At 50.2% G+C, this 20,185-nt stretch overlaps 34 non-coding genes across 34 annotated transcripts; all 34 read right to left on the bottom strand.

The window, feature by feature from the left end:
- Positions 1-449: 449 nt before the first annotated feature.
- On the bottom strand, positions 450-523 carry Trnan-guu (transfer RNA asparagine (anticodon GUU)). The gene has a single exon. It is a non-coding gene; the product is annotated as a tRNA-Asn (tRNA).
- Positions 524-856: 333 nt separating this feature from the next.
- Positions 857-928, bottom strand: Trnat-cgu (transfer RNA threonine (anticodon CGU)). The gene has a single exon. It is a non-coding gene; the product is annotated as a tRNA-Thr (tRNA).
- A 689-nt stretch (positions 929-1,617) lies between these two features.
- On the bottom strand, positions 1,618-1,691 carry Trnan-guu (transfer RNA asparagine (anticodon GUU)). Its single transcript has one exon. It is a non-coding gene; the product is annotated as a tRNA-Asn (tRNA).
- Positions 1,692-2,024: 333 nt separating this feature from the next.
- Trnat-cgu (transfer RNA threonine (anticodon CGU)) lies at positions 2,025-2,096 on the bottom strand. The gene has a single exon. It is a non-coding gene; the product is annotated as a tRNA-Thr (tRNA).
- Positions 2,097-2,785: 689 nt separating this feature from the next.
- Trnan-guu (transfer RNA asparagine (anticodon GUU)) lies at positions 2,786-2,859 on the bottom strand. Its single transcript has one exon. It is a non-coding gene; the product is annotated as a tRNA-Asn (tRNA).
- A 333-nt stretch (positions 2,860-3,192) lies between these two features.
- Positions 3,193-3,264, bottom strand: Trnat-cgu (transfer RNA threonine (anticodon CGU)). The gene has a single exon. It is a non-coding gene; the product is annotated as a tRNA-Thr (tRNA).
- Positions 3,265-3,953: 689 nt separating this feature from the next.
- On the bottom strand, positions 3,954-4,027 carry Trnan-guu (transfer RNA asparagine (anticodon GUU)). The gene has a single exon. It is a non-coding gene; the product is annotated as a tRNA-Asn (tRNA).
- A 333-nt stretch (positions 4,028-4,360) lies between these two features.
- Trnat-cgu (transfer RNA threonine (anticodon CGU)) lies at positions 4,361-4,432 on the bottom strand. Its single transcript has one exon. It is a non-coding gene; the product is annotated as a tRNA-Thr (tRNA).
- Positions 4,433-5,121: 689 nt separating this feature from the next.
- On the bottom strand, positions 5,122-5,195 carry Trnan-guu (transfer RNA asparagine (anticodon GUU)). The gene has a single exon. It is a non-coding gene; the product is annotated as a tRNA-Asn (tRNA).
- A 333-nt stretch (positions 5,196-5,528) lies between these two features.
- On the bottom strand, positions 5,529-5,600 carry Trnat-cgu (transfer RNA threonine (anticodon CGU)). The gene has a single exon. It is a non-coding gene; the product is annotated as a tRNA-Thr (tRNA).
- A 689-nt stretch (positions 5,601-6,289) lies between these two features.
- On the bottom strand, positions 6,290-6,363 carry Trnan-guu (transfer RNA asparagine (anticodon GUU)). The gene has a single exon. It is a non-coding gene; the product is annotated as a tRNA-Asn (tRNA).
- Positions 6,364-6,696: 333 nt separating this feature from the next.
- Trnat-cgu (transfer RNA threonine (anticodon CGU)) lies at positions 6,697-6,768 on the bottom strand. The gene has a single exon. It is a non-coding gene; the product is annotated as a tRNA-Thr (tRNA).
- Positions 6,769-7,457: 689 nt separating this feature from the next.
- Positions 7,458-7,531, bottom strand: Trnan-guu (transfer RNA asparagine (anticodon GUU)). The gene has a single exon. It is a non-coding gene; the product is annotated as a tRNA-Asn (tRNA).
- Positions 7,532-7,864: 333 nt separating this feature from the next.
- Positions 7,865-7,936, bottom strand: Trnat-cgu (transfer RNA threonine (anticodon CGU)). Its single transcript has one exon. It is a non-coding gene; the product is annotated as a tRNA-Thr (tRNA).
- Positions 7,937-8,625: 689 nt separating this feature from the next.
- On the bottom strand, positions 8,626-8,699 carry Trnan-guu (transfer RNA asparagine (anticodon GUU)). The gene has a single exon. It is a non-coding gene; the product is annotated as a tRNA-Asn (tRNA).
- Positions 8,700-9,032: 333 nt separating this feature from the next.
- On the bottom strand, positions 9,033-9,104 carry Trnat-cgu (transfer RNA threonine (anticodon CGU)). Its single transcript has one exon. It is a non-coding gene; the product is annotated as a tRNA-Thr (tRNA).
- A 689-nt stretch (positions 9,105-9,793) lies between these two features.
- Trnan-guu (transfer RNA asparagine (anticodon GUU)) lies at positions 9,794-9,867 on the bottom strand. Its single transcript has one exon. It is a non-coding gene; the product is annotated as a tRNA-Asn (tRNA).
- A 333-nt stretch (positions 9,868-10,200) lies between these two features.
- On the bottom strand, positions 10,201-10,272 carry Trnat-cgu (transfer RNA threonine (anticodon CGU)). The gene has a single exon. It is a non-coding gene; the product is annotated as a tRNA-Thr (tRNA).
- Positions 10,273-10,961: 689 nt separating this feature from the next.
- Positions 10,962-11,035, bottom strand: Trnan-guu (transfer RNA asparagine (anticodon GUU)). Its single transcript has one exon. It is a non-coding gene; the product is annotated as a tRNA-Asn (tRNA).
- A 333-nt stretch (positions 11,036-11,368) lies between these two features.
- On the bottom strand, positions 11,369-11,440 carry Trnat-cgu (transfer RNA threonine (anticodon CGU)). The gene has a single exon. It is a non-coding gene; the product is annotated as a tRNA-Thr (tRNA).
- A 689-nt stretch (positions 11,441-12,129) lies between these two features.
- Trnan-guu (transfer RNA asparagine (anticodon GUU)) lies at positions 12,130-12,203 on the bottom strand. The gene has a single exon. It is a non-coding gene; the product is annotated as a tRNA-Asn (tRNA).
- A 333-nt stretch (positions 12,204-12,536) lies between these two features.
- Positions 12,537-12,608, bottom strand: Trnat-cgu (transfer RNA threonine (anticodon CGU)). The gene has a single exon. It is a non-coding gene; the product is annotated as a tRNA-Thr (tRNA).
- A 689-nt stretch (positions 12,609-13,297) lies between these two features.
- Positions 13,298-13,371, bottom strand: Trnan-guu (transfer RNA asparagine (anticodon GUU)). Its single transcript has one exon. It is a non-coding gene; the product is annotated as a tRNA-Asn (tRNA).
- A 333-nt stretch (positions 13,372-13,704) lies between these two features.
- Positions 13,705-13,776, bottom strand: Trnat-cgu (transfer RNA threonine (anticodon CGU)). Its single transcript has one exon. It is a non-coding gene; the product is annotated as a tRNA-Thr (tRNA).
- Positions 13,777-14,465: 689 nt separating this feature from the next.
- Trnan-guu (transfer RNA asparagine (anticodon GUU)) lies at positions 14,466-14,539 on the bottom strand. Its single transcript has one exon. It is a non-coding gene; the product is annotated as a tRNA-Asn (tRNA).
- A 333-nt stretch (positions 14,540-14,872) lies between these two features.
- On the bottom strand, positions 14,873-14,944 carry Trnat-cgu (transfer RNA threonine (anticodon CGU)). Its single transcript has one exon. It is a non-coding gene; the product is annotated as a tRNA-Thr (tRNA).
- Positions 14,945-15,633: 689 nt separating this feature from the next.
- On the bottom strand, positions 15,634-15,707 carry Trnan-guu (transfer RNA asparagine (anticodon GUU)). The gene has a single exon. It is a non-coding gene; the product is annotated as a tRNA-Asn (tRNA).
- A 333-nt stretch (positions 15,708-16,040) lies between these two features.
- On the bottom strand, positions 16,041-16,112 carry Trnat-cgu (transfer RNA threonine (anticodon CGU)). The gene has a single exon. It is a non-coding gene; the product is annotated as a tRNA-Thr (tRNA).
- Positions 16,113-16,801: 689 nt separating this feature from the next.
- Trnan-guu (transfer RNA asparagine (anticodon GUU)) lies at positions 16,802-16,875 on the bottom strand. The gene has a single exon. It is a non-coding gene; the product is annotated as a tRNA-Asn (tRNA).
- A 333-nt stretch (positions 16,876-17,208) lies between these two features.
- On the bottom strand, positions 17,209-17,280 carry Trnat-cgu (transfer RNA threonine (anticodon CGU)). The gene has a single exon. It is a non-coding gene; the product is annotated as a tRNA-Thr (tRNA).
- A 689-nt stretch (positions 17,281-17,969) lies between these two features.
- Trnan-guu (transfer RNA asparagine (anticodon GUU)) lies at positions 17,970-18,043 on the bottom strand. The gene has a single exon. It is a non-coding gene; the product is annotated as a tRNA-Asn (tRNA).
- Positions 18,044-18,376: 333 nt separating this feature from the next.
- Trnat-cgu (transfer RNA threonine (anticodon CGU)) lies at positions 18,377-18,448 on the bottom strand. The gene has a single exon. It is a non-coding gene; the product is annotated as a tRNA-Thr (tRNA).
- Positions 18,449-19,137: 689 nt separating this feature from the next.
- On the bottom strand, positions 19,138-19,211 carry Trnan-guu (transfer RNA asparagine (anticodon GUU)). The gene has a single exon. It is a non-coding gene; the product is annotated as a tRNA-Asn (tRNA).
- Positions 19,212-19,544: 333 nt separating this feature from the next.
- On the bottom strand, positions 19,545-19,616 carry Trnat-cgu (transfer RNA threonine (anticodon CGU)). The gene has a single exon. It is a non-coding gene; the product is annotated as a tRNA-Thr (tRNA).
- Between the last annotated feature and the right edge of the window lie 569 nt (positions 19,617-20,185).

Raw genomic sequence — 20,185 nt, 5'->3', positions numbered from 1 at the left:
GAAATGCGCCTTTCGGTTCCTCTCTCTGGCAAAAGTGCGCTGTTGTCCACAGTGGCACTGGCGTTGCCCATGGGGCTTCATGTAAGGCGACTGCACGTCGCTCGGCCAACAGCGGCCTACTGCAGACCGACACTTAAGACACACCAAATACAAATCGACATCGAGAGACAGGCCCTGTCATATGGCACTCGCGACGTATATGCTGAAATTGAATGTAAAGAATACGTCTTTTGTAGCGGGCGTCCCTCTACTGCAGTGTCACACATGACGAATAAAAAGGAAAACAGCAGAACGTCTGTGTAGGGCCATGTTTTTACCCACAGTGTCACTTGGCTGAATGTGTATAAGGCTCTGTGGCATCACTCAAACGCAGCCAAATTGTCACACTAGCTGTGTATCTCTAACAAAGTTGACGTACGTCCTCACCTCGGTGCCGGTTAGAACGATTTCGCCCCCGGGTGGGCTCGAACCACCAACCTTTCGGTTAACAGCCGAACGCGCTAGCCGATTGCGCCACGGAGGCCTTGACTTTGGCTCCCTTGTGCTCTGTATATCAACGCAATTCGTATACCTTCTGCAGCAATCTCGCAGAATGGTAGCATTTGCTTACGCCTCTTCACATGGATAACGTGCATGCACACTGTAGCGAGGCTCGTAAACGAATGACATCGCCAAGCATGACATTATACTACAAAATGCATACAAACCAATGTTCTGCCTATGCATTCAGAAAACCTCTGAGGCCAGTAGAATACTTGTCATAGGTTGTAGAACATCCCTTTCATTCAGTGTACTGCCATGTGTTAGATGCTGCTCGAGATAGCTCCGCTCCTTGCAGGAAGGTTTAAGAAATGAATGCCTTCTGTGAGGTTCGAACTCACGACCCCTGGTTTACGAGACCAGTGCTCTACCACTGAGCTAAGAAGGCGGCATCTTAGCGTTTGTGAGCTATCCCCAAATTGTTACTTCATCATACTGAATCTTGCAGCCCTCGACCAGATATCGGATTTGGCACACAGCTGCTGCTGGGGGTGTCCACATTGCCGTTTTCCAAATCTCTTGAATGTTTCGCCCTTACGATCGACCACGAGCGTCGGCCCACCAAAAGTTTGCGGTCTGCACAATCCTGACCTAGTGCACAGCTTGTGGGATAGCGTGGCTCGACTGCGAAATGCGCCTTTCGGCTCCTCTCTCTGGCTACAGTGCGCTGTTGTCCACAGTGGCACTGGCGTTGCCCATGGGGCTTCATGTAAGGCGACTGCACGTCGCTCGGCCAACAGCGGCCTACTGCAGACCGACACTTAAGACACACCAAATACAAATCGACATCGAGAGACAGGCCCTGTCATATGGCACTCGCGACGTGTATGCTGAAATTGAATGTAAAGAATACGTCTTTTGTAGCGGGCGTCCCTCTACTGCAGTGTCACACATGACGAATAAAAAGGAAAACAGCAGAACGTCTGTGTAGGGCCATGTTTTTACCCACAGTGTCACTTGGCTGAATGTGTATAAGGCTCTGTGGCATCACTCAAACGCAGCCAAATTGTCACACTAGCTCTGTATCTCTAACAAAGTTGACGTACGTCCTCACCTCGGTGCCGGTTAGAACGATTTCGCCCCCGGGTGGGCTCGAACCACCAACCTTTCGGTTAACAGCCGAACGCGCTAGCCGATTGCGCCACGGAGGCCTTGACTTTGGCTCCCTTGTGCTCTGTATATCAACGCAATTCGTATACCTTCTGCAGCAATCTCGCAGAATGGTAGCATTTGCTTACGCCTCTTCACATGGATAACGTGCATGCACACTGTAGCGAGGCTCGTAAACGAATGACATCGCCAAGCATGACATTATACTACAAAATGCATACAAACCAATGTTCTGCCTATGCATTCAGAAAACCTCTGAGGCCAGTAGAATACTTGTCATAGGTTGTAGAACATCCCTTTCATTCAGTGTACTGCCATGTGTTAGATGCTGCTCGAGATAGCTCCGCTCCTTGCAGGAAGGTTTAAGAAATGAATGCCTTCTGTGAGGTTCGAACTCACGACCCCTGGTTTACGAGACCAGTGCTCTACCACTGAGCTAAGAAGGCGGCATCTTAGCGTTTGTGAGCTATCCCCAAATTGTTACTTCATCATACTGAATCTTGCAGCCCTCGACCAGATATCGGATTTGGCACACAGCTGCTGCTGGGGGTGTCCACATTGCCGTTTTCCAAATCTCTTGAATGTTTCGCCCTTACGATCGACCACGAGCGTCGGCCCACCAAAAGTTTGCGGTCTGCACAATCCTGACCTAGTGCACAGCTTGTGGGATAGCGTGGCTCGACTGCGAAATGCGCCTTTCGGCTCCTCTCTCTGGCTACAGTGCGCTGTTGTCCACAGTGGCACTGGCGTTGCCCATGGGGCTTCATGTAAGGCGACTGCACGTCGCTCGGCCAACAGCGGCCTACTGCAGACCGACACTTAAGACACACCAAATACAAATCGACATCGAGAGACAGGCCCTGTCATATGGCACTCGCGACGTGTATGCTGAAATTGAATGTAAAGAATACGTCTTTTGTAGCGGGCGTCCCTCTACTGCAGTGTCACACATGACGAATAAAAAGGAAAACAGCAGAACGTCTGTGTAGGGCCATGTTTTTACCCACAGTGTCACTTGGCTGAATGTGTATAAGGCTCTGTGGCATCACTCAAACGCAGCCAAATTGTCACACTAGCTGTGTATCTCTAACAAAGTTGACGTACGTCCTCACCTCGGTGCCGGTTAGAACGATTTCGCCCCCGGGTGGGCTCGAACCACGAACCTTTCGGTTAACAGCCGAACGCGCTAGCCGATTGCGCCACGGAGGCCTTGACTTTGGCTCCCTTGTGCTCTGTATATCAACGCAATTCGTATACCTTCTGCAGCAATCTCGCAGAATGGTAGCATTTGCTTACGCCTCTTCACATGGATAACGTGCATGCACACTGTAGCGAGGCTCGTAAACGAATGACATCGCCAAGCATGACATTATACTACAAAATGCATACAAACCAATGTTCTGCCTATGCATTCAGAAAACCTCTGAGGCCAGTAGAATACTTGTCATAGGTTGTAGAACATCCCTTTCATTCAGTGTACTGCCATGTGTTAGATGCTGCTCGAGATAGCTCCGCTCCTTGCAGGAAGGTTTAAGAAATGAATGCCTTCTGTGAGGTTCGAACTCACGACCCCTGGTTTACGAGACCAGTGCTCTACCACTGAGCTAAGAAGGCGGCATCTTAGCGTTTGTGAGCTATCCCCAAATTGTTACTTCATCATACTGAATCTTGCAGCCCTCGACCAGATATCGGATTTGGCACACAGCTGCTGCTGGGGGTGTCCACATTGCCGTTTTCCAAATCTCTTGAATGTTTCGCCCTTACGATCGACCACGAGCGTCGGCCCACCAAAAGTTTGCGGTCTGCACAATCCTGACCTAGTGCACAGCTTGTGGGATAGCGTGGCTCGACTGCGAAATGCGCCTTTCGGCTCCTCTCTCTGGCTACAGTGCGCTGTTGTCCACAGTGGCACTGGCGTTGCCCATGGGGCTTCATGTAAGGCGACTGCACGTCGCTCGGCCAACAGCGGCCTACTGCAGACCGACACTTAAGACACACCAAATACAAATCGACATCGAGAGACAGGCCCTGTCATATGGCACTCGCGACGTGTATGCTGAAATTGAATGTAAAGAATACGTCTTTTGTAGCGGGCGTCCCTCTACTGCAGTGTCACACATGACGAATAAAAAGGAAAACAGCAGAACGTCTGTGTAGGGCCATGTTTTTACCCACAGTGTCACTTGGCTGAATGTGTATAAGGCTCTGTGGCATCACTCAAACGCAGCCAAATTGTCACACTAGCTGTGTATCTCTAACAAAGTTGACGTACGTCCTCACCTCGGTGCCGGTTAGAACGATTTCGCCCCCGGGTGGGCTCGAACCACCAACCTTTCGGTTAACAGCCGAACGCGCTAGCCGATTGCGCCACGGAGGCCTTGACTTTGGCTCCCTTGTGCTCTGTATATCAACGCAATTCGTATACCTTCTGCAGCAATCTCGCAGAATGGTAGCATTTGCTTACGCCTCTTCACATGGATAACGTGCATGCACACTGTAGCGAGGCTCGTAAACGAATGACATCGCCAAGCATGACATTATACTACAAAATGCATACAAACCAATGTTCTGCCTATGCATTCAGAAAACCTCTGAGGCCAGTAGAATACTTGTCATAGGTTGTAGAACATCCCTTTCATTCAGTGTACTGCCATGTGTTAGATGCTGCTCGAGATAGCTCCGCTCCTTGCAGGAAGGTTTAAGAAATGAATGCCTTCTGTGAGGTTCGAACTCACGACCCCTGGTTTACGAGACCAGTGCTCTACCACTGAGCTAAGAAGGCGGCATCTTAGCGTTTGTGAGCTATCCCCAAATTGTTACTTCATCATACTGAATCTTGCAGCCCTCGACCAGAAATCGGATTTGGCACACAGCTGCTGCTGGGGGTGTCCACATTGCCGTTTTCCAAATCTCTTGAATGTTTCGCCCTTACGATCGACGACGAGCGTCGGCCCACCAAAAGTTTGCGGTCTGCACAATCCTGACCTAGTGCACAGCTTGTGGGATAGCGTGGCTCGACTGCGAAATGCGCCTTTCGGTTCCTCTCTCTGGCAAAAGTGCGCTGTTGTCCACAGTGGCACTGGCGTTGCCCATGGGGCTTCATGTAAGGCGACTGCACGTCGCTCGGCCAACAGCGGCCTACTGCAGACCGACACTTAAGACACACCAAATACAAATCGACATCGAGAGACAGGCCCTGTCATATGGCACTCGCGACGTATATGCTGAAATTGAATGTAAAGAATACGTCTTTTGTAGCGGGCGTCCCTCTACTGCAGTGTCACACATGACGAATAAAAAGGAAAACAGCAGAACGTCTGTGTAGGGCCATGTTTTTACCCACAGTGTCACTTGGCTGAATGTGTATAAGGCTCTGTGGCATCACTCAAACGCAGCCAAATTGTCACACTAGCTGTGTATCTCTAACAAAGTTGACGTACGTCCTCACCTCGGTGCCGGTTAGAACGATTTCGCCCCCGGGTGGGCTCGAACCACCAACCTTTCGGTTAACAGCCGAACGCGCTAGCCGATTGCGCCACGGAGGCCTTGACTTTGGCTCCCTTGTGCTCTGTATATCAACGCAATTCGTATACCTTCTGCAGCAATCTCGCAGAATGGTAGCATTTGCTTACGCCTCTTCACATGGATAACGTGCATGCACACTGTAGCGAGGCTCGTAAACGAATGACATCGCCAAGCATGACATTATACTACAAAATGCATACAAACCAATGTTCTGCCTATGCATTCAGAAAACCTCTGAGGCCAGTAGAATACTTGTCATAGGTTGTAGAACATCCCTTTCATTCAGTGTACTGCCATGTGTTAGATGCTGCTCGAGATAGCTCCGCTCCTTGCAGGAAGGTTTAAGAAATGAATGCCTTCTGTGAGGTTCGAACTCACGACCCCTGGTTTACGAGACCAGTGCTCTACCACTGAGCTAAGAAGGCGGCATCTTAGCGTTTGTGAGCTATCCCCAAATTGTTACTTCATCATACTGAATCTTGCAGCCCTCGACCAGATATCGGATTTGGCACACAGCTGCTGCTGGGGGTGTCCACATTGCCGTTTTCCAAATCTCTTGAATGTTTCGCCCTTACGATCGACCACGAGCGTCGGCCCACCAAAAGTTTGCGGTCTGCACAATCCTGACCTAGTGCACAGCTTGTGGGATAGCGTGGCTCGACTGCGAAATGCGCCTTTCGGCTCCTCTCTCTGGCTACAGTGCGCTGTTGTCCACAGTGGCACTGGCGTTGCCCATGGGGCTTCATGTAAGGCGACTGCACGTCGCTCGGCCAACAGCGGCCTACTGCAGACCGACACTTAAGACACACCAAATACAAATCGACATCGAGAGACAGGCCCTGTCATATGGCACTCGCGACGTGTATGCTGAAATTGAATGTAAAGAATACGTCTTTTGTAGCGGGCGTCCCTCTACTGCAGTGTCACACATGACGAATAAAAAGGAAAACAGCAGAACGTCTGTGTAGGGCCATGTTTTTACCCACAGTGTCACTTGGCTGAATGTGTATAAGGCTCTGTGGCATCACTCAAACGCAGCCAAATTGTCACACTAGCTGTGTATCTCTAACAAAGTTGACGTACGTCCTCACCTCGGTGCCGGTTAGAACGATTTCGCCCCCGGGTGGGCTCGAACCACCAACCTTTCGGTTAACAGCCGAACGCGCTAGCCGATTGCGCCACGGAGGCCTTGACTTTGGCTCCCTTGTGCTCTGTATATCAACGCAATTCGTATACCTTCTGCAGCAATCTCGCAGAATGGTAGCATTTGCTTACGCCTCTTCACATGGATAACGTGCATGCACACTGTAGCGAGGCTCGTAAACGAATGACATCGCCAAGCATGACATTATACTACAAAATGCATACAAACCAATGTTCTGCCTATGCATTCAGAAAACCTCTGAGGCCAGTAGAATACTTGTCATAGGTTGTAGAACATCCCTTTCATTCAGTGTACTGCCATGTGTTAGATGCTGCTCGAGATAGCTCCGCTCCTTGCAGGAAGGTTTAAGAAATGAATGCCTTCTGTGAGGTTCGAACTCACGACCCCTGGTTTACGAGACCAGTGCTCTACCACTGAGCTAAGAAGGCGGCATCTTAGCGTTTGTGAGCTATCCCCAAATTGTTACTTCATCATACTGAATCTTGCAGCCCTCGACCAGAAATCGGATTTGGCACACAGCTGCTGCTGGGGGTGTCCACATTGCCGTTTTCCAAATCTCTTGAATGTTTCGCCCTTACGATCGACGACGAGCGTCGGCCCACCAAAAGTTTGCGGTCTGCACAATCCTGACCTAGTGCACAGCTTGTGGGATAGCGTGGCTCGACTGCGAAATGCGCCTTTCGGTTCCTCTCTCTGGCAAAAGTGCGCTGTTGTCCACAGTGGCACTGGCGTTGCCCATGGGGCTTCATGTAAGGCGACTGCACGTCGCTCGGCCAACAGCGGCCTACTGCAGACCGACACTTAAGACACACCAAATACAAATCGACATCGAGAGACAGGCCCTGTCATATGGCACTCGCGACGTATATGCTGAAATTGAATGTAAAGAATACGTCTTTTGTAGCGGGCGTCCCTCTACTGCAGTGTCACACATGACGAATAAAAAGGAAAACAGCAGAACGTCTGTGTAGGGCCATGTTTTTACCCACAGTGTCACTTGGCTGAATGTGTATAAGGCTCTGTGGCATCACTCAAACGCAGCCAAATTGTCACACTAGCTGTGTATCTCTAACAAAGTTGACGTACGTCCTCACCTCGGTGCCGGTTAGAACGATTTCGCCCCCGGGTGGGCTCGAACCACCAACCTTTCGGTTAACAGCCGAACGCGCTAGCCGATTGCGCCACGGAGGCCTTGACTTTGGCTCCCTTGTGCTCTGTATATCAACGCAATTCGTATACCTTCTGCAGCAATCTCGCAGAATGGTAGCATTTGCTTACGCCTCTTCACATGGATAACGTGCATGCACACTGTAGCGAGGCTCGTAAACGAATGACATCGCCAAGCATGACATTATACTACAAAATGCATACAAACCAATGTTCTGCCTATGCATTCAGAAAACCTCTGAGGCCAGTAGAATACTTGTCATAGGTTGTAGAACATCCCTTTCATTCAGTGTACTGCCATGTGTTAGATGCTGCTCGAGATAGCTCCGCTCCTTGCAGGAAGGTTTAAGAAATGAATGCCTTCTGTGAGGTTCGAACTCACGACCCCTGGTTTACGAGACCAGTGCTCTACCACTGAGCTAAGAAGGCGGCATCTTAGCGTTTGTGAGCTATCCCCAAATTGTTACTTCATCATACTGAATCTTGCAGCCCTCGACCAGATATCGGATTTGGCACACAGCTGCTGCTGGGGGTGTCCACATTGCCGTTTTCCAAATCTCTTGAATGTTTCGCCCTTACGATCGACGACGAGCGTCGGCCCACCAAAAGTTTGCGGTCTGCACAATCCTGACCTAGTGCACAGCTTGTGGGATAGCGTGGCTCGACTGCGAAATGCGCCTTTCTGCTCCTGTCTCTGGCTACAGTGCGCTGTTGTCCACAGTGGCACTGGCGTTGCCCATGGGGCTTCATGTAAGGCGACTGCACGTCGCTCGGCCAACAGCGGCCTACTGCAGACCGACACTTAAGACACACCAAATACAAATCGACATCGAGAGACAGGCCCTGTCATATGGCACTCGCGACGTATATGCTGAAATTGAATGTAAAGAATACGTCTTTTGTAGCGGGCGTCCCTCTACTGCAGTGTCACACATGACGAATAAAAAGGAAAACAGCAGAACGTCTGTGTAGGGCCATGTTTTTACCCACAGTGTCACTTGGCTGAATGTGTATAAGGCTCTGTGGCATCACTCAAACGCAGCCAAATTGTCACACTAGCTGTGTATCTCTAACAAAGTTGACGTACGTCCTCACCTCGGTGCCGGTTAGAACGATTTCGCCCCCGGGTGGGCTCGAACCACCAACCTTTCGGTTAACAGCCGAACGCGCTAGCCGATTGCGCCACGGAGGCCTTGACTTTGGCTCCCTTGTGCTCTGTATATCAACGCAATTCGTATACCTTCTGCAGCAATCTCGCAGAATGGTAGCATTTGCTTACGCCTCTTCACATGGATAACGTGCATGCACACTGTAGCGAGGCTCGTAAACGAATGACATCGCCAAGCATGACATTATACTACAAAATGCATACAAACCAATGTTCTGCCTATGCATTCAGAAAACCTCTGAGGCCAGTAGAATACTTGTCATAGGTTGTAGAACATCCCTTTCATTCAGTGTACTGCCATGTGTTAGATGCTGCTCGAGATAGCTCCGCTCCTTGCAGGAAGGTTTAAGAAATGAATGCCTTCTGTGAGGTTCGAACTCACGACCCCTGGTTTACGAGACCAGTGCTCTACCACTGAGCTAAGAAGGCGGCATCTTAGCGTTTGTGAGCTATCCCCAAATTGTTACTTCATCATACTGAATCTTGCAGCCCTCGACCAGATATCGGATTTGGCACACAGCTGCTGCTGGGGGTGTCCACATTGCCGTTTTCCAAATCTCTTGAATGTTTCGCCCTTACGATCGACGACGAGCGTCGGCCCACCAAAAGTTTGCGGTCTGCACAATCCTGACCTAGTGCACAGCTTGTGGGATAGCGTGGCTCGACTGCGAAATGCGCCTTTCTGCTCCTGTCTCTGGCTACAGTGCGCTGTTGTCCACAGTGGCACTGGCGTTGCCCATGGGGCTTCATGTAAGGCGACTGCACGTCGCTCGGCCAACAGCGGCCTACTGCAGACCGACACTTAAGACACACCAAATACAAATCGACATCGAGAGACAGGCCCTGTCATATGGCACTCGCGACGTATATGCTGAAATTGAATGTAAAGAATACGTCTTTTGTAGCGGGCGTCCCTCTACTGCAGTGTCACACATGACGAATAAAAAGGAAAACAGCAGAACGTCTGTGTAGGGCCATGTTTTTACCCACAGTGTCACTTGGCTGAATGTGTATAAGGCTCTGTGGCATCACTCAAACGCAGCCAAATTGTCACACTAGCTGTGTATCTCTAACAAAGTTGACGTACGTCCTCACCTCGGTGCCGGTTAGAACGATTTCGCCCCCGGGTGGGCTCGAACCACCAACCTTTCGGTTAACAGCCGAACGCGCTAGCCGATTGCGCCACGGAGGCCTTGACTTTGGCTCCCTTGTGCTCTGTATATCAACGCAATTCGTATACCTTCTGCAGCAATCTCGCAGAATGGTAGCATTTGCTTACGCCTCTTCACATGGATAACGTGCATGCACACTGTAGCGAGGCTCGTAAACGAATGACATCGCCAAGCATGACATTATACTACAAAATGCATACAAACCAATGTTCTGCCTATGCATTCAGAAAACCTCTGAGGCCAGTAGAATACTTGTCATAGGTTGTAGAACATCCCTTTCATTCAGTGTACTGCCATGTGTTAGATGCTGCTCGAGATAGCTCCGCTCCTTGCAGGAAGGTTTAAGAAATGAATGCCTTCTGTGAGGTTCGAACTCACGACCCCTGGTTTACGAGACCAGTGCTCTACCACTGAGCTAAGAAGGCGGCATCTTAGCGTTTGTGAGCTATCCCCAAATTGTTACTTCATCATACTGAATCTTGCAGCCCTCGACCAGATATCGGATTTGGCACACAGCTGCTGCTGGGGGTGTCCACATTGCCGTTTTCCAAATCTCTTGAATGTTTCGCCCTTACGATCGACGACGAGCGTCGGCCCACCAAAAGTTTGCGGTCTGCACAATCCTGACCTAGTGCACAGCTTGTGGGATAGCGTGGCTCGACTGCGAAATGCGCCTTTCGGTTCCTCTCTCTGGCAAAAGTGCGCTGTTGTCCACAGTGGCACTGGCGTTGCCCATGGGGCTTCATGTAAGGCGACTGCACGTCGCTCGGCCAACAGCGGCCTACTGCAGACCGACACTTAAGACACACCAAATACAAATCGACATCGAGAGACAGGCCCTGTCATATGGCACTCGCGACGTATATGCTGAAATTGAATGTAAAGAATACGTCTTTTGTAGCGGGCGTCCCTCTACTGCAGTGTCACACATGACGAATAAAAAGGAAAACAGCAGAACGTCTGTGTAGGGCCATGTTTTTACCCACAGTGTCACTTGGCTGAATGTGTATAAGGCTCTGTGGCATCACTCAAACGCAGCCAAATTGTCACACTAGCTGTGTATCTCTAACAAAGTTGACGTACGTCCTCACCTCGGTGCCGGTTAGAACGATTTCGCCCCCGGGTGGGCTCGAACCACCAACCTTTCGGTTAACAGCCGAACGCGCTAGCCGATTGCGCCACGGAGGCCTTGACTTTGGCTCCCTTGTGCTCTGTATATCAACGCAATTCGTATACCTTCTGCAGCAATCTCGCAGAATGGTAGCATTTGCTTACGCCTCTTCACATGGATAACGTGCATGCACACTGTAGCGAGGCTCGTAAACGAATGACATCGCCAAGCATGACATTATACTACAAAATGCATACAAACCAATGTTCTGCCTATGCATTCAGAAAACCTCTGAGGCCAGTAGAATACTTGTCATAGGTTGTAGAACATCCCTTTCATTCAGTGTACTGCCATGTGTTAGATGCTGCTCGAGATAGCTCCGCTCCTTGCAGGAAGGTTTAAGAAATGAATGCCTTCTGTGAGGTTCGAACTCACGACCCCTGGTTTACGAGACCAGTGCTCTACCACTGAGCTAAGACGGCGGCATCTTAGCGTTTGTGAGCTATCCCCAAATTGTTACTTCATCATACTGAATCTTGCAGCCCTCGACCAGATATCGGATTTGGCACACAGCTGCTGCTGGGGGTGTCCACATTGCCGTTTTCCAAATCTCTTGAATGTTTCGCCCTTACGATCGACGACGAGCGTCGGCCCACCAAAAGTTTGCGGTCTGCACAATCCTGACCTAGTGCACAGCTTGTGGGATAGCGTGGCTCGACTGCGAAATGCGCCTTTCGGTTCCTCTCTCTGGCAAAAGTGCGCTGTTGTCCACAGTGGCACTGGCGTTGCCCATGGGGCTTCATGTAAGGCGACTGCACGTCGCTCGGCCAACAGCGGCCTACTGCAGACCGACACTTAAGACACACCAAATACAAATCGACATCGAGAGACAGGCCCTGTCATATGGCACTCGCGACGTATATGCTGAAATTGAATGTAAAGAATACGTCTTTTGTAGCGGGCGTCCCTCTACTGCAGTGTCACACATGACGAATAAAAAGGAAAACAGCAGAACGTCTGTGTAGGGCCATGTTTTTACCCACAGTGTCACTTGGCTGAATGTGTATAAGGCTCTGTGGCATCACTCAAACGCAGCCAAATTGTCACACTAGCTGTGTATCTCTAACAAAGTTGACGTACGTCCTCACCTCGGTGCCGGTTAGAACGATTTCGCCCCCGGGTGGGCTCGAACCACCAACCTTTCGGTTAACAGCCGAACGCGCTAGCCGATTGCGCCACGGAGGCCTTGACTTTGGCTCCCTTGTGCTCTGTATATCAACGCAATTCGTATACCTTCTGCAGCAATCTCGCAGAATGGTAGCATTTGCTTACGCCTCTTCACATGGATAACGTGCATGCACACTGTAGCGAGGCTCGTAAACGAATGACATCGCCAAGCATGACATTATACTACAAAATGCATACAAACCAATGTTCTGCCTATGCATTCAGAAAACCTCTGAGGCCAGTAGAATACTTGTCATAGGTTGTAGAACATCCCTTTCATTCAGTGTACTGCCATGTGTTAGATGCTGCTCGAGATAGCTCCGCTCCTTGCAGGAAGGTTTAAGAAATGAATGCCTTCTGTGAGGTTCGAACTCACGACCCCTGGTTTACGAGACCAGTGCTCTACCACTGAGCTAAGACGGCGGCATCTTAGCGTTTGTGAGCTATCCCCAAATTGTTACTTCATCATACTGAATCTTGCAGCCCTCGACCAGATATCGGATTTGGCACACAGCTGCTGCTGGGGGTGTCCACATTGCCGTTTTCCAAATCTCTTGAATGTTTCGCCCTTACGATCGACGACGAGCGTCGGCCCACCAAAAGTTTGCGGTCTGCACAATCCTGACCTAGTGCACAGCTTGTGGGATAGCGTGGCTCGACTGCGAAATGCGCCTTTCGGTTCCTCTCTCTGGCAAAAGTGCGCTGTTGTCCACAGTGGCACTGGCGTTGCCCATGGGGCTTCATGTAAGGCGACTGCACGTCGCTCGGCCAACAGCGGCCTACTGCAGACCGACACTTAAGACACACCAAATACAAATCGACATCGAGAGACAGGCCCTGTCATATGGCACTCGCGACGTATATGCTGAAATTGAATGTAAAGAATACGTCTTTTGTAGCGGGCGTCCCTCTACTGCAGTGTCACACATGACGAATAAAAAGGAAAACAGCAGAACGTCTGTGTAGGGCCATGTTTTTACCCACAGTGTCACTTGGCTGAATGTGTATAAGGCTCTGTGGCATCACTCAAACGCAGCCAAATTGTCACACTAGCTGTGTATCTCTAACAAAGTTGACGTACGTCCTCACCTCGGTGCCGGTTAGAACGATTTCGCCCCCGGGTGGGCTCGAACCACCAACCTTTCGGTTAACAGCCGAACGCGCTAGCCGATTGCGCCACGGAGGCCTTGACTTTGGCTCCCTTGTGCTCTGTATATCAACGCAATTCGTATACCTTCTGCAGCAATCTCGCAGAATGGTAGCATTTGCTTACGCCTCTTCACATGGATAACGTGCATGCACACTGTAGCGAGGCTCGTAAACGAATGACATCGCCAAGCATGACATTATACTACAAAATGCATACAAACCAATGTTCTGCCTATGCATTCAGAAAACCTCTGAGGCCAGTAGAATACTTGTCATAGGTTGTAGAACATCCCTTTCATTCAGTGTACTGCCATGTGTTAGATGCTGCTCGAGATAGCTCCGCTCCTTGCAGGAAGGTTTAAGAAATGAATGCCTTCTGTGAGGTTCGAACTCACGACCCCTGGTTTACGAGACCAGTGCTCTACCACTGAGCTAAGAAGGCGGCATCTTAGCGTTTGTGAGCTATCCCCAAATTGTTACTTCATCATACTGAATCTTGCAGCCCTCGACCAGATATCGGATTTGGCACACAGCTGCTGCTGGGGGTGTCCACATTGCCGTTTTCCAAATCTCTTGAATGTTTCGCCCTTACGATCGACGACGAGCGTCGGCCCACCAAAAGTTTGGGGTCTGCACAATCCTGACCTAGTGCACAGCTTGTGGGATAGCGTGGCTCGACTGCGAAATGCGCCTTTCGGTTCCTCTCTCTGGCAAAAGTGCGCTGTTGTCCACAGTGGCACTGGCGTTGCCCATGGGGCTTCATGTAAGGCGACTGCACGTCGCTCGGCCAACAGCGGCCTACTGCAGACCGACACTTAAGACACACCAAATACAAATCGACATCGAGAGACAGGCCCTGTCATATGGCACTCGCGACGTATATGCTGAAATTGAATGTAAAGAATACGTCTTTTGTAGCGGGCGTCCCTCTACTGCAGTGTCACACATGACGAATAAAAAGGAAAACAGCAGAACGTCTGTGTAGGGCCATGTTTTTACCCACAGTGTCACTTGGCTGAATGTGTATAAGGCTCTGTGGCATCACTCAAACGCAGCCAAATTGTCACACTAGCTGTGTATCTCTAACAAAGTTGACGTACGTCCTCACCTCGGTGCCGGTTAGAACGATTTCGCCCCCGGGTGGGCTCGAACCACCAACCTTTCGGTTAACAGCCGAACGCGCTAGCCGATTGCGCCACGGAGGCCTTGACTTTGGCTCCCTTGTGCTCTGTATATCAACGCAATTCGTATACCTTCTGCAGCAATCTCGCAGAATGGTAGCATTTGCTTACGCCTCTTCACATGGATAACGTGCATGCACACTGTAGCGAGGCTCGTAAACGAATGACATCGCCAAGCATGACATTATACTACAAAATGCATACAAACCAATGTTCTGCCTATGCATTCAGAAAACCTCTGAGGCCAGTAGAATACTTGTCATAGGTTGTAGAACATCCCTTTCATTCAGTGTACTGCCATGTGTTAGATGCTGCTCGAGATAGCTCCGCTCCTTGCAGGAAGGTTTAAGAAATGAATGCCTTCTGTGAGGTTCGAACTCACGACCCCTGGTTTACGAGACCAGTGCTCTACCACTGAGCTAAGAAGGCGGCATCTTAGCGTTTGTGAGCTATCCCCAAATTGTTACTTCATCATACTGAATCTTGCAGCCCTCGACCAGATATCGGATTTGGCACACAGCTGCTGCTGGGGGTGTCCACATTGCCGTTTTCCAAATCTCTTGAATGTTTCGCCCTTACGATCGACGACGAGCGTCGGCCCACCAAAAGTTTGCGGTCTGCACAATCCTGACCTAGTGCACAGCTTGTGGGATAGCGTGGCTCGACTGCGAAATGCGCCTTTCGGTTCCTCTCTCTGGCAAAAGTGCGCTGTTGTCCACAGTGGCACTGGCGTTGCCCATGGGGCTTCATGTAAGGCGACTGCACGTCGCTCGGCCAACAGCGGCCTACTGCAGACCGACACTTAAGACACACCAAATACAAATCGACATCGAGAGACAGGCCCTGTCATATGGCACTCGCGACGTATATGCTGAAATTGAATGTAAAGAATACGTCTTTTGTAGCGGGCGTCCCTCTACTGCAGTGTCACACATGACGAATAAAAAGGAAAACAGCAGAACGTCTGTGTAGGGCCATGTTTTTACCCACAGTGTCACTTGGCTGAATGTGTATAAGGCTCTGTGGCATCACTCAAACGCAGCCAAATTGTCACACTAGCTGTGTATCTCTAACAAAGTTGACGTACGTCCTCACCTCGGTGCCGGTTAGAACGATTTCGCCCCCGGGTGGGCTCGAACCACCAACCTTTCGGTTAACAGCCGAACGCGCTAGCCGATTGCGCCACGGAGGCCTTGACTTTGGCTCCCTTGTGCTCTGTATATCAACGCAATTCGTATACCTTCTGCAGCAATCTCGCAGAATGGTAGCATTTGCTTACGCCTCTTCACATGGATAACGTGCATGCACACTGTAGCGAGGCTCGTAAACGAATGACATCGCCAAGCATGACATTATACTACAAAATGCATACAAACCAATGTTCTGCCTATGCATTCAGAAAACCTCTGAGGCCAGTAGAATACTTGTCATAGGTTGTAGAACATCCCTTTCATTCAGTGTACTGCCATGTGTTAGATGCTGCTCGAGATAGCTCCGCTCCTTGCAGGAAGGTTTAAGAAATGAATGCCTTCTGTGAGGTTCGAACTCACGACCCCTGGTTTACGAGACCAGTGCTCTACCACTGAGCTAAGAAGGCGGCATCTTAGCGTTTGTGAGCTATCCCCAAATTGTTACTTCATCATACTGAATCTTGCAGCCCTCGACCAGATATCGGATTTGGCACACAGCTGCTGCTGGGGGTGTCCACATTGCCGTTTTCCAAATCTCTTGAATGTTTCGCCCTTACGATCGACGACGAGCGTCGGCCCACCAAAAGTTTGCGGTCTGCACAATCCTGACCTAGTGCACAGCTTGTGGGATAGCGTGGCTCGACTGCGAAATGCGCCTTTCGGTTCCTCTCTCTGGCAAAAGTGCGCTGTTGTCCACAGTGGCACTGGCGTTGCCCATGGGGCTTCATGTAAGGCGACTGCACGTCGCTCGGCCAACAGCGGCCTACTGCAGACCGACACTTAAGACACACCAAATACAAATCGACATCGAGAGACAGGCCCTGTCATGTGGCACTCGCGACGTATATGCTGAAATTGAATGTAAAGAATACGTCTTTTGTAGCGGGCGTCCCTCTACTGCAGTGTCACACATGACGAATAAAAAGGAAAACAGCAGAACGTCTGTGTAGGGCCATGTTTTTACCCACAGTGTCACTTGGCTGAATGTGTATAAGGCTCTGTGGCATCACTCAAACGCAGCCAAATTGTCACACTAGCTGTGTATCTCTAACAAAGTTGACGTACGTCCTCACCTCGGTGCCGGTTAGAACGATTTCGCCCCCGGGTGGGCTCGAACCACCAACCTTTCGGTTAACAGCCGAACGCGCTAGCCGATTGCGCCACGGAGGCCTTGACTTTGGCTCCCTTGTGCTCTGTATATCAACGCAATTCGTATACCTTCTGCAGCAATCTCGCAGAATGGTAGCATTTGCTTACGCCTCTTCACATGGATAACGTGCATGCACACTGTAGCGAGGCTCGTAAACGAATGACATCGCCAAGCATGACATTATACTACAAAATGCATACAAACCAATGTTCTGCCTATGCATTCAGAAAACCTCTGAGGCCAGTAGAATACTTGTCATAGGTTGTAGAACATCCCTTTCATTCAGTGTACTGCCATGTGTTAGATGCTGCTCGAGATAGCTCCGCTCCTTGCAGGAAGGTTTAAGAAATGAATGCCTTCTGTGAGGTTCGAACTCACGACCCCTGGTTTACGAGACCAGTGCTCTACCACTGAGCTAAGACGGCGGCATCTTAGCGTTTGTGAGCTATCCCCAAATTGTTACTTCATCATACTGAATCTTGCAGCCCTCGACCAGATATCGGATTTGGCACACAGCTGCTGCTGGGGGTGTCCACATTGCCGTTTTCCAAATCTCTTGAATGTTTCGCCCTTACGATCGACGACGAGCGTCGGCCCACCAAAAGTTTGCGGTCTGCACAATCCTGACCTAGTGCACAGCTTGTGGGATAGCGTGGCTCGACTGCGAAATGCGCCTTTCGGTTCCTCTCTCTGGCAAAAGTGCGCTGTTGTCCACAGTGGCACTGGCGTTGCCCATGGGGCTTCATGTAAGGCGACTGCACGTCGCTCGGCCAACAGCGGCCTACTGCAGACCGACACTTAAGACACACCAAATACAAATCGACATCGAGAGACAGGCCCTGTCATATGGCACTCGCGACGTATATGCTGAAATTGAATGTAAAGAATACGTCTTTTGTAGCGGGCGTCCCTCTACTGCAGTGTCACACATGACGAATAAAAAGGAAAACAGCAGAACGTCTGTGTAGGGCCATGTTTTTACCCACAGTGTCACTTGGCTGAATGTGTATAAGGCTCTGTGGCATCACTCAAACGCAGCCAAATTGTCACACTAGCTGTGTATCTCTAACAAAGTTGACGTACGTCCTCACCTCGGTGCCGGTTAGAACGATTTCGCCCCCGGGTGGGCTCGAACCACCAACCTTTCGGTTAACAGCCGAACGCGCTAGCCGATTGCGCCACGGAGGCCTTGACTTTGGCTCCCTTGTGCTCTGTATATCAACGCAATTCGTATACCTTCTGCAGCAATCTCGCAGAATGGTAGCATTTGCTTACGCCTCTTCACATGGATAACGTGCATGCACACTGTAGCGAGGCTCGTAAACGAATGACATCGCCAAGCATGACATTATACTACAAAATGCATACAAACCAATGTTCTGCCTATGCATTCAGAAAACCTCTGAGGCCAGTAGAATACTTGTCATAGGTTGTAGAACATCCCTTTCATTCAGTGTACTGCCATGTGTTAGATGCTGCTCGAGATAGCTCCGCTCCTTGCAGGAAGGTTTAAGAAATGAATGCCTTCTGTGAGGTTCGAACTCACGACCCCTGGTTTACGAGACCAGTGCTCTACCACTGAGCTAAGAAGGCGGCATCTTAGCGTTTGTGAGCTATCCCCAAATTGTTACTTCATCATACTGAATCTTGCAGCCCTCGACCAGATATCGGATTTGGCACACAGCTGCTGCTGGGGGTGTCCACATTGCCGTTTTCCAAATCTCTTGAATGTTTCGCCCTTACGATCGACGACGAGCGTCGGCCCACCAAAAGTTTGCGGTCTGCACAATCCTGACCTAGTGCACAGCTTGTGGGATAGCGTGGCTCGACTGCGAAATGCGCCTTTCGGTTCCTCTCTCTGGCAAAAGTGCGCTGTTGTCCACAGTGGCACTGGCGTTGCCCATGGGGCTTCATGTAAGGCGACTGCACGTCGCTCGGCCAACAGCGGCCTACTGCAGACCGACACTTAAGACACACCAAATACAAATCGACATCGAGAGACAGGCCCTGTCATATGGCACTCGCGACGTATATGCTGAAATTGAATGTAAAGAATACGTCTTTTGTAGCGGGCGTCCCTCTACTGCAGTGTCACACATGACGAATAAAAAGGAAAACAGCAGAACGTCTGTGTAGGGCCATGTTTTTACCCACAGTGTCACTTGGCTGAATGTGTATAAGGCTCTGTGGCATCACTCAAACGCAGCCAAATTGTCACACTAGCTGTGTATCTCTAACAAAGTTGACGTACGTCCTCACCTCGGTGCCGGTTAGAACGATTTCGCCCCCGGGTGGGCTCGAACCACCAACCTTTCGGTTAACAGCCGAACGCGCTAGCCGATTGCGCCACGGAGGCCTTGACTTTGGCTCCCTTGTGCTCTGTATATCAACGCAATTCGTATACCTTCTGCAGCAATCTCGCAGAATGGTAGCATTTGCTTACGCCTCTTCACATGGATAACGTGCATGCACACTGTAGCGAGGCTCGTAAACGAATGACATCGCCAAGCATGACATTATACTACAAAATGCATACAAACCAATGTTCTGCCTATGCATTCAGAAAACCTCTGAGGCCAGTAGAATACTTGTCATAGGTTGTAGAACATCCCTTTCATTCAGAGTACTGCCATGTGTTAGATGCTGCTCGAGATAGCTCCGCTCCTTGCAGGAAGGTTTAAGAAATGAATGCCTTCTGTGAGGTTCGAACTCACGACCCCTGGTTTACGAGACCAGTGCTCTACCACTGAGCTAAGAAGGCGGCATCTTAGCGTTTGTGAGCTATCCCCAAATTGTTACTTCATCATACTGAATCTTGCAGCCCTCGACCAGATATCGGATTTGGCACACAGCTGCTGCTGGGGGTATCCACATTGCCGTTTTCCAAATCTCTTGAATGTTTCGCCCTTACGATCGACGACGAGCGTCGGCCCACCAAAAGTTTGCGGTCTGCACAATCCTGACCTAGTGCACAGCTTGTGGGATAGCGTGGCTCGACTGCGAAATGCGCCTTTCGGTTCCTCTCTCTGGCAAAAGTGCGCTGTTGTCCACAGTGGCACTGGCGTTGCCCATGGGGCTTCATGTAAGGCGACTGCACGTCGCTCGGCCAACAGCGGCCTACTGCAGACCGACACTTAAGACACACCAAATACAAATCGACATCGAGAGACAGGCCCTGTCATATGGCACTCGCGACGTATATGCTGAAATTGAATGTAAAGAATACGTCTTTTGTAGCGGGCGTCCCTCTACTGCAGTGTCACACATGACGAATAAAAAGGAAAACAGCAGAACGTCTGTGTAGGGCCATGTTTTTACCCACAGTGTCAC

The sequence above is a fragment of the Schistocerca serialis genome, unplaced genomic scaffold (genome assembly GCF_023864345.2).
Source record: "Schistocerca serialis cubense isolate TAMUIC-IGC-003099 unplaced genomic scaffold, iqSchSeri2.2 HiC_scaffold_1257, whole genome shotgun sequence".
Taxonomy (NCBI): domain Eukaryota; kingdom Metazoa; phylum Arthropoda; class Insecta; order Orthoptera; family Acrididae; genus Schistocerca; species Schistocerca serialis.
The sequence above is the reverse complement of the archived record's forward strand: the minus strand, read 5'-3'. Positions and strand labels throughout refer to the sequence as shown.